Source organism: Stegodyphus dumicola, chromosome 8, assembly GCF_044657685.1.
Source record: "Stegodyphus dumicola isolate Sdum_Otavi_A_Nest chromosome 8, ASM4465768v1".
In the NCBI taxonomy this organism is placed as follows: domain Eukaryota; kingdom Metazoa; phylum Arthropoda; class Arachnida; order Araneae; family Eresidae; genus Stegodyphus; species Stegodyphus dumicola.
This window is the reverse complement of record NC_140775.1, coordinates 141,126,745-141,139,520: the sequence shown is the minus strand read 5'-3', so window position 1 is coordinate 141,139,520 and position 12,776 is coordinate 141,126,745. Positions and strand designations below refer to the sequence as shown.

Sequence of the window (12,776 nt, the reverse complement as noted above, 5' to 3'; positions counted from 1 at the left end):
TAAGGGAAAGATGAGATTTCCACATTATTTATGAAAGGGGAAGCCACTTCCATGAATTATTATTTATGAAAGGGGAAGCAGTTTCCATGGATAACTTTAAAAGGAAAATAGACTTTTTGCAATGTGAGTTAGAAATAAGATTACACGTTTGAAAACATCGTGCGACAACAGCATATTGTAGCTACGAGAAGTGAGGTAGTTCCATTACAAAGACCGCAATTTGAAGAATAATACGCATTAATTCCGAACAGATTCACTTCATTGTCTTAAATTTCTTGCTGTTGTTTTCTTGCTTATAATTCTTGCTTGATAAAGTCATATTTTTACCTCTGGTGCCAAACGTTTAGGACTAACGATAGAACTCAGCTCTTTACCATCTTAATACTATCTAAATATATTTTAAATATAATGAATTCAAGATAAGAAAAGAAGCAATGGCACAGTTAACTCTGGATGTGTCTTTCTTCTCATTTAATCTTTTCTTCTAAGTGTTAAGCACTTATATTATTGTTAATAATTTTACAGTCTCTCTCTGGTGTTATAGTCTCCTCTGGTGGTTTATTTTTAGAGCTATACATTTGTTTTCTCTCAGTATACATTTAAAAATACTTTGTGCCTAAAATTTTCTCGTTTTTAGTCAGGAACTTTCTTTGCCTGTTTGTTTAAAAAGTCCGAAGGAAATTAAAGTAAACAAAATATGGAGCTCACTATCGACATTGTTTATTTAAGCAAAAATTTATAGAAAACAATCTTGTGAAATAAGTGAAATTATTATTATTGTCCACTTAATACTAATATATATATTAGTGAGACTTGTTGCAGAATTGTTTTGTTTATTGCCACTATCTCATACAAAAATTAATTTAAAGACCACTACTTGTAGGCAGGCATTCGCTGGGATTTAAACTTAGACCATAAAGTCTTCAAAATTCAGCTTTACTCTTGAGGGAAATCTCAAACTGTTCAAGACAAACCATTGAAATATTTATTTTAAACATTTATATGTGAGATAGAGAATCAGCTCGCAGACATTCTGCATTTATCCTGGTTACTTGAGGGAAAATATGAAAACTGTTCAAACTCATTACGAAGGTTGCTTTTCTTCATATTAAAAGTTGATCTTCATGCAAGTGCAAGTATTTTATGCCTGGGTATCTCCATGCATATTTTATCTTGGCAAATAGGGTTTTATTTTGTTTTGTTTTAACATCTTGAATGATCATAATAATTAAAAAGGAAAGTTTAAGTTTGGTTCAAGCCCTAAAGTTTACTTGTATCGAATTTAGTTTAACTACATAGTATAATTTATTAAATACATTTAGACACTCGTTTAAAGGCTTTTTTATGCTGCTTTGTTGAAGCAACGCTTTGGCAAATTTTAATTAAAAATTTGCAAAAGCCGTAGATTAAACTTTTCGGAATTTACTATTTGACAATAGAAATGTCTTGACCAAAGACGTTCTAAAGTTGTTTAATTCTTATGTTACATGTTGCATTATTTTATGTTACCATGCATTTATCAATCACGTTCTTTGGAAAATGTCATTGCTCGAAATACACCGTCTTTTTTATTTCTTTCCACGTGGCGTAGCACCAGTTCTCAAACCGTTATATTTTATAAAATTATAAAAAATTAATTATCTTTTAACCAACATTTAATTTGTTAAAAATGCAGTGTCTTGAACTTAATTAATGACATATTAATAATGGAGGTTTTTGTTTAATTTTTAATAATCTAGTAACTAATACAATATAAATTATTTTATTGTATAAAATATTTACTTCATAATTTTTAAAAGCATTTATAGCAGTATCGTAATTAGTAAAAGATTTTCTAGAGTCCCATATTACGTCCTTCGGGGCGAAAGTATTTGTTTCTATAGTTTTCCGCAAAATTACACATCATGGAAATGTGTTAAAATAATTTATTTAAAGTAAGATTTTGAAAATAGTAGGTTAGTTAGTTAATTGATTAGAAACAACCCATACTAGGGCTAATAGTCTTATAGGAAAAGGTTTTCTGTGAAATAATGGTTTTCTTACACATAGGAAAAACTACGAAATACCCATGCAATTTGCCGTTTCTAAAAACAAAGGTGCAAGACAAACGCTAAAGATAGTACAATCATTGTATTTCCAATAATGTTATAAAATGCTAGAACGAAAAGTAATAAAAGTAAATAGTTTTAAATAAAATCTAAATTCGCTTATTGAAACTGAAAAAAAAAACTATACTAATACCTATTCATTTGTTAATTAAAAATAAACAGAAATGTTGTTGACAATATTAGCTTTTTTCGAACATCACAAAACCTTATTATGAGCATGCAACTATTTGAATAATAATAACAACTATTTGAATAATGTAATTCGGATACAGTATAATTCATTTACTTTTCCGTAAAATAACACAGCAGTAAAAATATTCCGATAATGACTTCATTAGGTTTTGGAGCACGATTCATTAAGTATTCGATGTAGAATAATAAACATGTTTATTTGAAAGACTCATTACATATATTTATTTTTTTACTTTCTATCTATTTATATTTAATAATATTTTATATACACTCATGTCCATAAATTAAGGATAATGCGGAGTCACACAGAAATCGAACTCTAAAATAAATTTATCACCTGTAAAATCACTACACACATCTTCAAGAATCATATGCAAATTTCAGGAAGTAACCAGATGACACCGATGGTACGTCACAATGACGAGAGTGTAAGAGAGTGATATATAAGGAATACAGTCAAAGAAGTAAAATTGTTCGTAGGCGTTTTATAAGCATTTCAGGGCAATAACCGAATAGTTATGACACAAAGAACGCATTTGGATGATTTTTTACGTGGTAGAAGTATCGTCCGTCTGGAATGTGGGCGTACCCAACTGAAAGTATCAGACGAACTTGGAATTGCTCAGAGTGTCATCTACAGGCTTTGGCAACGATTCCAAGATGATGGTAATATGAGTAGACGTTACAGCACAGGTCGCCCCAGAGTTACAACGCCGAATGAGGACCGGTATTTGGCAGTTACTGCCAAAAGAAACAGGCGGAGCACAGCCTCAGACCTCTCTCGTCAGCTCTCTTCAGCCACTGGTACGACAATTTCAAGGCAGACCGTGTACAGACACTTAGGGCAGATTGGTCTATATGCTCGTAGACCTGTCAGATACGTTCCACTTACTGCAACTCACTGTCGCCTGCGGTTAGCCTGGAGTAGAGAGCATGCATTGTGGACACCGCAACAGTGGACTTGTGTGATGTTTTCCGACGAGTCCAGGTTTAGCTTGCGGTCTGAGTCTCGTCGGACTTTCATATGGATAGCTCCAGGTACCCGTTATCACCAATAAAACATCATTGAACGACACCGTTACGGTGGTGCAGGAGTGCTCGTTTAGGGTGGGAATTATTCTGGGTTTCAGAACTGACCTGCATGTTCAGATTGGAACCATGACAAGCCAAATATATCGGGACGTCATTCTGGAACAATTTGTACGTTTGTTTTGGGGCGGCATGGGTGCACAATTTGTGTTTATGGATGACAATGCCCGTCCTCACCGTGCAAACATCGTAAGCGAATGCCTTCAATCGGAGGATATCACCCGTATGGACTGGCCAGCATTCTCACCGGACTTGAATCCAGTGGGACATGCTTGGCCGACGAGCTGCAATCCGTCAACCTCCTCCTACATGTCTACCGAAACTTCGGAGAGCATTGCTTTTTGAGTGGTGTAATATCCCCCAAGATCAGATCGATAATTTGATACTCAGCATGCCTAGGCGTTGTACGGACTGTATTGCATCGTCTGGGAGACATACAATGTTTTAACAATAATACCAATCATGTAATATTGGTTTTTTGTAAATATTTTTTTTTTAATTTGCTTCAAGGTGAAAAAATCGCTATTTTTAATAATATCAAACATATAGCATCTTTTTTGCTCTTTACCTTTTGTTTAATAAATAAGCTTTACAAATAAGTCAAATTTATTTTGCTTCTAACTCTTCCTCTGCTTGATTTTCCATTATCTTTAATTTACGGATATGAGTGTATATTTCTATACATTTTTACTTTCCGTTTATTGTTACTTTTTTTTTCTCTTCATGCTCGCACGGGGTTTGTGGATTTGGAGGGAATAATGACAACAGCACTTGATAAAGTGACGAAACACGCTTTATTAGAAAGTATTATTCAAGATAGCTCCAATAACACGTTTACAGTCGTCGAAGAACTACTATAATCACGCTGAAACAATCAGCGACACAGCTTTCAGGCTATAACGATGGAGACAGCTTCACGGCACTCCCGACTCTGCTCGGTCATTCTCGGAACTCTGCGTACCCTCGAGACTCTCCACGCAACAACTCGGGATGCACTCGAGGATACGCTAGAGTACAGTTCCCGACTCCTCAGTTCAGTCGTTCTTCGAGCTCAACACACTCTAACTCGACGATGCGCTAACTCGCGATACAGTTAGAGACTCTCTCGATACACTCGAGACCAAAACTTGGCACTAGACTACGAGACACTGGCTCGCTGACCGACTTTCAACTCGATCGACTCCGCACGGATTGACTCTCCGCTTACCAGCAGGATTTATATAGCTTTTGGCTCGTGTTCGAGAACATTCTGGGTTAAACCAGTAAAAATTCGTTCCAGAAGATTCTCCATCTGTCTATGGCATATAGCCAATTTTGTTGCCAAATGCGGTAACTCTGCCTTTCCTTGCCATTTTCTAAACTTGCTTTGCGGAGAAGCTATCTTACCGTGGCTGGAGATTTCGTAACAATATTATATTACTTTCTATATATTTATGTTATATTTATTTATACGTATTAATATAATTTATCTGTATTTATGTGATATATTTTCATGGCAGTTTCTTTCTATTAAAATATTATATATATATATATATATATATATATATGTATAATATAATTTATATACATATGTATAATTTATATGCAATATAAATTATATACATATATATCTATAGATATAGATATATATGTGTGTCTGTATAATAATAGCAAAAACGGTAATTATCTTGGTCACTGTAACATATTTGGGCAGTTGTTTCACTGCGTAGTTTGATAATGTATAATGAAGGAGATTCTTGTAGGCAGACATGGCCGAATCGAACATAATTCTTATTGCGGGACACAAACTAATTATCCAATATATTTTTTATCATACATGATCATGGGCACAATATCCACCCCAATGTTTTATGTTATATCATATTTCAGATAACGGCCTAGTTAGCAGCAAGAGAAAGCACAAGACAGTAATAAACCAAACAGAGGTCTGAAAGAAGAGTCGAAAACAGAAAATTCGAAGCAAAAGCGAGAGAGTCTGAGCAGCGAAGACCTTTTATACCATATTAAATTTCAGATAGCATGACAGATTAATATCCAGATGTTAAGATTTCATCGATAAGTGCGCAGTTATCCAGTATGGAAGCTCACCAAAAGAAGGTTTTGGTTTAGGTAGTTTATTAAGAGAAAGGTTTCAGTTCTCGAAATGTTGAGTTTAGGTTCCGAATTAACTACGTCATTAGCATTACGCAAGGCATACGAGATGGATTGATCTGCATTCCAGAAAAGTTAATAAGATTTTTAGAATAGAAAGGGGGAATTTAGAACTTTTGCTAACTTAAATTATAATTTTGATTTGCATTATTTATCTTATAATTTTGATTATAAGGTATATATTTTATTGTATAGTAAAAAGTAGAAAAAGGTATTAAAAATCAAGTGACCTAGTAGATCAAAAATAGCGCATGTAGCTGCTGATTTCTGAAAACTGATTTTAATAAGAAAAGAAGTTTTGAAACCTATTAAAGGTCGTAAAAACATCTGTGTATCTTACCAAATTCCTGAATATCTATGTAAAATAGTGCAAAACCAAATTAAAAAAAATTACGACAAATCCTATCTAATCTACATAAAAATTGAAAAAAGCGCACATAGAAATAACAAAGTCAATCTTCCCTGTTCAAGGCTTCAAAGATAGCTTATCAAGGGAAAAGTGCTTGAAGCCTTCAACCAAGTTGGTTAACTAAGAGCATGCAAACACGTTTCGTCGAGAAAATACATTGAGACTCCGAACGGTATTACACGTAATTTATTTTCTTTTCAAACTAAAACTAACAAAAGCCTCAATAGATTAGCCCATTTTCCCGACGTGTTTGCGTGTCTTGATGGTATATTAGTATGCGCCGTACGTGTTTGTGTGTCTTGATGGCATATTAGTATGCGCCGTATAAGTTCACTTGTTTCAAACAGATAGGAAATTTCTTATAAATGGATATTTGGGCAAAGTATTGAACAGCTTAACTTATTATTTTATTTTCAAAGAATGGCAGCGGATGTTACTGACGCAACAAATTAAAAAAATACCAAAATATATTGTCTGTCCAGCATACGATCTCAACCATGAAGAAAAGTGATCGTTTCGTTTCAAACACCAAAGCAAGCTTTTAAAACTTTTAGCATAGACACTACGTCTAGAAAATTTTATCACTAATATTTCTTATTATTTTCGACAAACCTGCTAAATGATAACTAACGCCTTGCAGGGAGATTAATGTTAATAGTATCATACTAACGTTGAACGTATGAATTTTAATACTCTAGTACGTTTACTAATAGATCTAGTACATTTGCCACTTTTAATATAAAACCTATATAACATTCACCAGTACTAACTGTGAGAAAATTTTATGAATTTTAGATATTATAAATTAAAACCCCAACCCCAAGATGTTTCAGTTTTTTTCTTAAAATTTAACTCACATTCTGATGGAAAATGTATAGATTCTCTTAATCTAGGTGATATAAAATTCACTAAGATTCTCGAATATGTTAGAATACATCACAAGAATATCCCTTCTTAATTTGGTATAATTTTCCATCTCAACAAAATTTCATTATCATTAAAACATACTGATCGTTCAGAGACACGATTTTATTAAAGCATCATTAGAAATATTTACATAACCTAACTAATGAGCTGATTACCCTGTGGGAGAAAAATGTTTCGCGAAATAGGTTTGTGGCTCTTTATCAAAATCCTGTCACATTCACCGCTCTTATGTTTTTCAAAATATTGTACTAATGAGTAATTATCTCGTTTCCTGGAACCATTTTCTTGCAGGAATTAAATCAGTTTCACTCGTATCATTAGTGTCGTTATTAATCATTTCTCATAGTGGGTTCGTCGAAGAAAGAGAATAATTTAAAACCCTAAAAGTATTTTAAAGCTTTGAAGTCGAAATAGCGCAGAATATACATTTTCACTTTCGTTTTTGTACAGATTTTATTCTTTGAAGAATTTTATTTTTTCGCTATACTGCGAACCTATGCACTTTGTTAGGTACTTTAATAGGCGTGAAAAGTAGTTAAAACACGCAATATTTCTATTTCTGTGTTCTGAAACAGTTCATTCATACACATTCATATGAATACTCAAATGAAAAATAAATGGTATATATGTAATATTTGCCTAAGTTACTAGTTGAAAAATTTTCCGACACATTAGGCAAAGTAACAGCTTTAAATAATATTAAATTCTTGTAGTTTAAATAATTTTAATAGATGAACATTAAGGTATTTGTGAATGGCAATATTTGAAACCAGACTCGAGTGCCTCGTGCGACTCTCGCACGAAGAATGTAATTTATTTTTAAATATAGAATATGTTTTCTCTTCTTGTTTGTATGTCGCCATTTTTGAGTGTTAAATAAAAGTTATTGCTATGTTCCATCATTGGAGTTGCTTCATTTCGTCAAAGAAGTATTACAGTCTTAATTATTTTTGGAGGCACCGGCGAGATCGAATAATCGTGCGTATTTTTATTTCATTAGTTCATCACTGAACGTAATCTTAGTGATACCAGATTATTACTTCCTGTTGATATTAAATTGCCTTATTTTATTTAGTTCACCACTGAACGTAACTTCCTGTTGATATTGAATTGTCTTATTTTATTAGTTCATCACTGAACGTAACTTCCTGTTGATATTGAATTGTCTTATTTTATTAGTTCATCACTGAACATAACATTAGTGATACCAGGTTATTACTTCCTGTTAATATTGAATTGCCTTATTTTATTAGTTCATCACTGAACGTAATAATCAGGATATTACTTCTTGTTAACACTGAACTGCCTTATTTTATTAATTTATCACTTGAACGTAAACTTAGTGATACCATTTTAATGCCGTTTCTACTAGAGCTCAAAGGAAAAGAAAAATAGCTGAAGAGCAGATCTTTGAACCGATGAAGGAAGAAAATAAAGCATCCAGAGATGTATTTGAAGAAGAAGTATTACAGCACGGAGACCTTTTTATATAAGCCAATATATAGCTACGGAAAAAATTATCTTTTTTACTTGAACGAAATATAAGGCCAGAAGATTTTTTTTTTGGTTAATGTAAGGAAAGAGAACTATGAAAGGAGAATAATAATTAGCATCCGAACTGTTGCTTTCGTGCCTGAAAAAATATTTTTAAAATTCGTTTTACATATCGTAATGGATGTAAATGCATAAACACTCTGAAGATATAAATATATTTATACATGTACAAGAACATTCTGGATAATGCACGTTTTTTGAAGAAAATTTATCGGAAGGAAGTAAAGAATATGTTACGTAAAATTTACTTGAGTAGTGCTGAAAGTTGAAGAGAAAGCTTTCTTTGTGCTACAAGGAAACGTATTAGATTATGAGTATAAGAACTATTGATGAGTTTCCTGAGAACGTTAACTTAATATAAAAGGTTTAAAATGTTCCCTAGTGTGAGTTCCTGTTATTGCAACTATTCTAAAAAGCTATAGGATGGCTCTAAGATATCTAAGCAGTTTATTCCTCTTTTCTAACTGCATTTTTTTGTTTAATATTTTGTACTTCTATCTTTTCGCGTAGCACTGCAACTTCTGTTGTACATTAAAGGTTAGAGTGCTTAATTAAAAAAAGGGAGATGGAACTTGAAGGAGGTTTTTCCCCATCTCCGAGGAAAATGCAGTGGAAGCTATGTCATTCATGGGACAGATATTAAGGGAAACTTAGGAAGTTTTCAAAGAAATCCAAATTGAGGATCTAATTAGTTTTGGATCTAAATTTGAAAGTTTTGGTTTTTATGCCAACAATGGGATGTTGTGAAAGACATTTTTCATCACTTACTCCAAATTATTATTACCTGCATATTTAGTGTTTGGTTATTAACCATGTCTAAAATATTACATATCTTCACTACACCCTTACCTGAGGCCTTCAGAAGCTCAAATCTGAATTAACCGTTTAACAAATTCACAATCGGATATCATGTAAAGATGATATTACGCCTTATGTCATTCCAAAATGACTAAACGCAGCACGAACATTCCAAAAGTGAATACCGGAAACTCAATAATTCATCATCATGTATATATTTCGTCTATAAACACGGACTTTGTTGTAAACTTTTCTTGCCTGAAGTAAATACAGTACAACTCGCTTATAACGAGCCCTTATTTAACTAGACCTGGATAACGAGGAAATCGAAAATATTTGGTTTGTAATGGGAGCATAACTCGCGTTTAGCGAGCAAATTACGGTTATAGCGAGCAATATTTTTGTGATTCATAAAATTTCTATAGAGTGCTACCTGCCCAGATCGGCTAATCCTTTCTTGGAAAAATTTCTTTATCATTCAGTCAATCGAAAGTTAGTGATGAGTCATAAATCTTGGGGAACACGTTACATCGGCCTTTTTTATCTTGTGAAATAATCAGCGTTGAATTTTAAAGAACAAATTCTGCAAGTGTTATACAGCATATGAAGAAAAGGTTCATCAGAAGTTTTAAATCAAACTTTCTTTGAAGTACTTAATTTTGATACTTCTCGATAGAAGAGAAAAAGGAGGAACAACCTCTGCTAATATAAACGAACTCGAAGTGATATATTTAATTAGCAAAGCATGGGAAAACATTACATCAATATACATTGCCAACTACTTCCGAAAGGCACAGATGAACTGAGGAAAGGCTTTGCTGTGAATTATAGCCGAGGAACTGGTCCACCATGGAAGAGATCTAGCGCCGTCAAGAAAAAAAAAGAAGACTAATTTGAACACTGTTCCATTTTCTTTCTATTTAAATGTGGGGTAAAAATATTTGTTTAAAATTTAAAATTTTCGGCCTGAAAATTTGAAAACTTATGAGAGAAGTTATCTTTTCTCTTTAAGCAATTGAGCAAGCCGAGCTTATAAACTTTCGAAATTTACAGAATTTTTCCCTTCGGTAAAAGTCTCTCCGTTGGGGGAGAGGTTAATTATTTTGTCTTAATTATTAATTATTTGAGGTCAAAATTAAAAAATTAGTCAAATTAGTCTTCTTCTTTTTTTTTTTTTTTTTCTTGACGGCGCCTAGATCTCTTCCATGGTGGACCAGTTCCTCGGCTATAATTCACAGCAAAGCCTTTCCTCAGTTCATCTGTGCCTTTCGGATAATATTCATTTGTCATTTGCTTTCGACAATTGTTTTCTTCGTCTATTAGTAGCGGCTTTGATATTAAATCAAAAGCCGAAAGATGTTGATAACGCTGCATTGCAAAATGATTCTCAATATTAATTTCTTTATCGTTTTTCAAATTTTCGTGAAGATCTTTCCTGGTTTAATTCTGGTGATTTAACTTCTTCTTCAAATACATCTCTGGATGCTTTATTTTCTTCCTTCATCGATTCCAAAATCTGCTCTTCAGCTATTTTTCTTTTCCTTTGAGCTCTAGTAGAAATGGCATTAAAATGGTATCACTAAGTTTACGTTCAAGTGATAAACTAATAAAATAAGGCAGTTCAGTGTTAACAGGAAGTAATAACCTGATATCACTAATATTACGTTCAGTGATGAACTAATAAAATAAGACAATTCAATATCAACAGGAAGTAATAACCTGGTATCACTAATATTATGTTCAGTGATGAACAAATTAAATAAGACAATTCAATATCAACAGGAAGTTACGTTCAGTGGTGAACTAATAAAATAAGGCAATTTAATATCAACAGGAAGTAATAACCTGGTATCACTAATATTGCGTTCAGTGATGAACTAATAAAATAAAGCAATTCAATATTAACAGGAAATAATAATCTGGTATCACTAATATTATGTTCAGTGATGAACTAATGAAATAAAAATACGCACGATTATTCGATCTGGGTCGGTGCCTCCAAAATAATTAAGACTGTAATTATTTTGTCTTAATTATGACTGTGATGCTTCTTTGGCAATATGAAGCATCACAGCAAGTATCATTTTCTTGAGATTTTCACAGCTTTGACTGTTTAATAAATAAAATGTGATAATGCATATCTTAACTTATTTTTACCATTATAACATTTCACACCATTTTTGAGCTTATAGAGTTTTAAAATTTTTATTGGAGCAGGAAACGCGAAAAATGTTGCAATACCTTAGCCCGAATTCGAACGCGAAAAATGTAGCAATACCTTAGCCCGAATCTCCGGGACGTGCTTCCAATTACTCTAATAAGATGCGCAGTGAGAACAGAGAAAGTGAAAGTAAACGGAATTAAAGTAAAATTCAAATTCAAATTTTATATTACGCCCAAAGGGGCTTTTTCTCATTTACACACATACGCATATTTCGAGAACATTTGGACTAATGTCCCATTGAGATAAAAATAATAAAAACAGTATATCTTTAGAATTTCCGATAGAACGTCTCGCGCGCTCGAGTTAAAAATGTTTTATTTTCTGTACAGTGTTGCCATTGCTCGCTTTGAAATCGTTGAGTTTGTTAATAAAAAATTTGTTAACAACACAGACAATAACACAAATTTCGAATTCGGACTACCAGATACCCGTATTCGTATGGAGAACTACGTTCTCTTAAATTTGATGGCACTAAGTACCGTCGTTTTTCCACAATGCTAGAAACATACATACATTCATGCAGATTTTTCATTGAAGAGTGAAATAGACATTCATAGTGAACCAATGAAAAATGCCGTTTCGAGACTAATACCCCCCCCCCTCTCTGCGCTAATACCCCTTTCTGCTGAAAACAAATGAAAAGTGTCTTATTTATTTATTAAAGAGCTAGGAAAAAATATAAAATATATCCATAAATAACAGTATTCATACATCACAAATAGTATTCTAACTTGATTGACAACTCATATTTTTCTAAAAGAATATCTGTAAATTTTAAGCTTGCTATCATGAACTAATAAAGGACTGAAAATGTATGAGATTACTTCCGATGCATATGAATATTTCATACGAAATGTGACATTTCTTTTTTTTTTTTTTTTGTTTTCTAGGAAACTTTATAAAACATTTGCTTCTTTATATTTTGTTTCGGTTCAGTTTTATCAATAAATTTGTAGTTTCGGGTTCAATAGATTCTTTTCATGATGTCCCTGAGCTATATTGCCGGTTTCTTTTAAGGATAGTGCACTATTTTCTTTTGAAGGATTAAAGTTTAACTAATGTATTTAGTACAGTTTCTTATTGTTAACTTTATACGGTATTTCTCCCGCCTACCTAACGTGCCTTCGTAGTGTATTGGTTCAGCACGCTGGGCAGGTATTCCAGAGGTCTGTGGTTCGATTCCCGGCGACGGCAATTGCTCATTTTTTCATCTCTCCGGCTTCCAAAAATTAACCTAATGTCTCTACAGTGGCGCCCGAACTAAAAGGGAGTTGGATGAGGATTCTCCACACCCAGGATATGGCGACTGGGTTCCCCTAAAAAC

At 33.0% G+C, this 12,776-nt stretch overlaps 1 protein-coding gene across 1 annotated transcript in view; it reads right to left on the bottom strand.

Moving 5' to 3' along the window:
* LOC118191798 (A-type potassium channel modulatory protein KCNIP1-like) overlaps positions 1–12,776 on the bottom strand; it is a 235,273-nt gene that overhangs the window by 184,182 nt on the left and 38,315 nt on the right. The gene's annotated exons all lie outside the window — the stretch shown is intronic.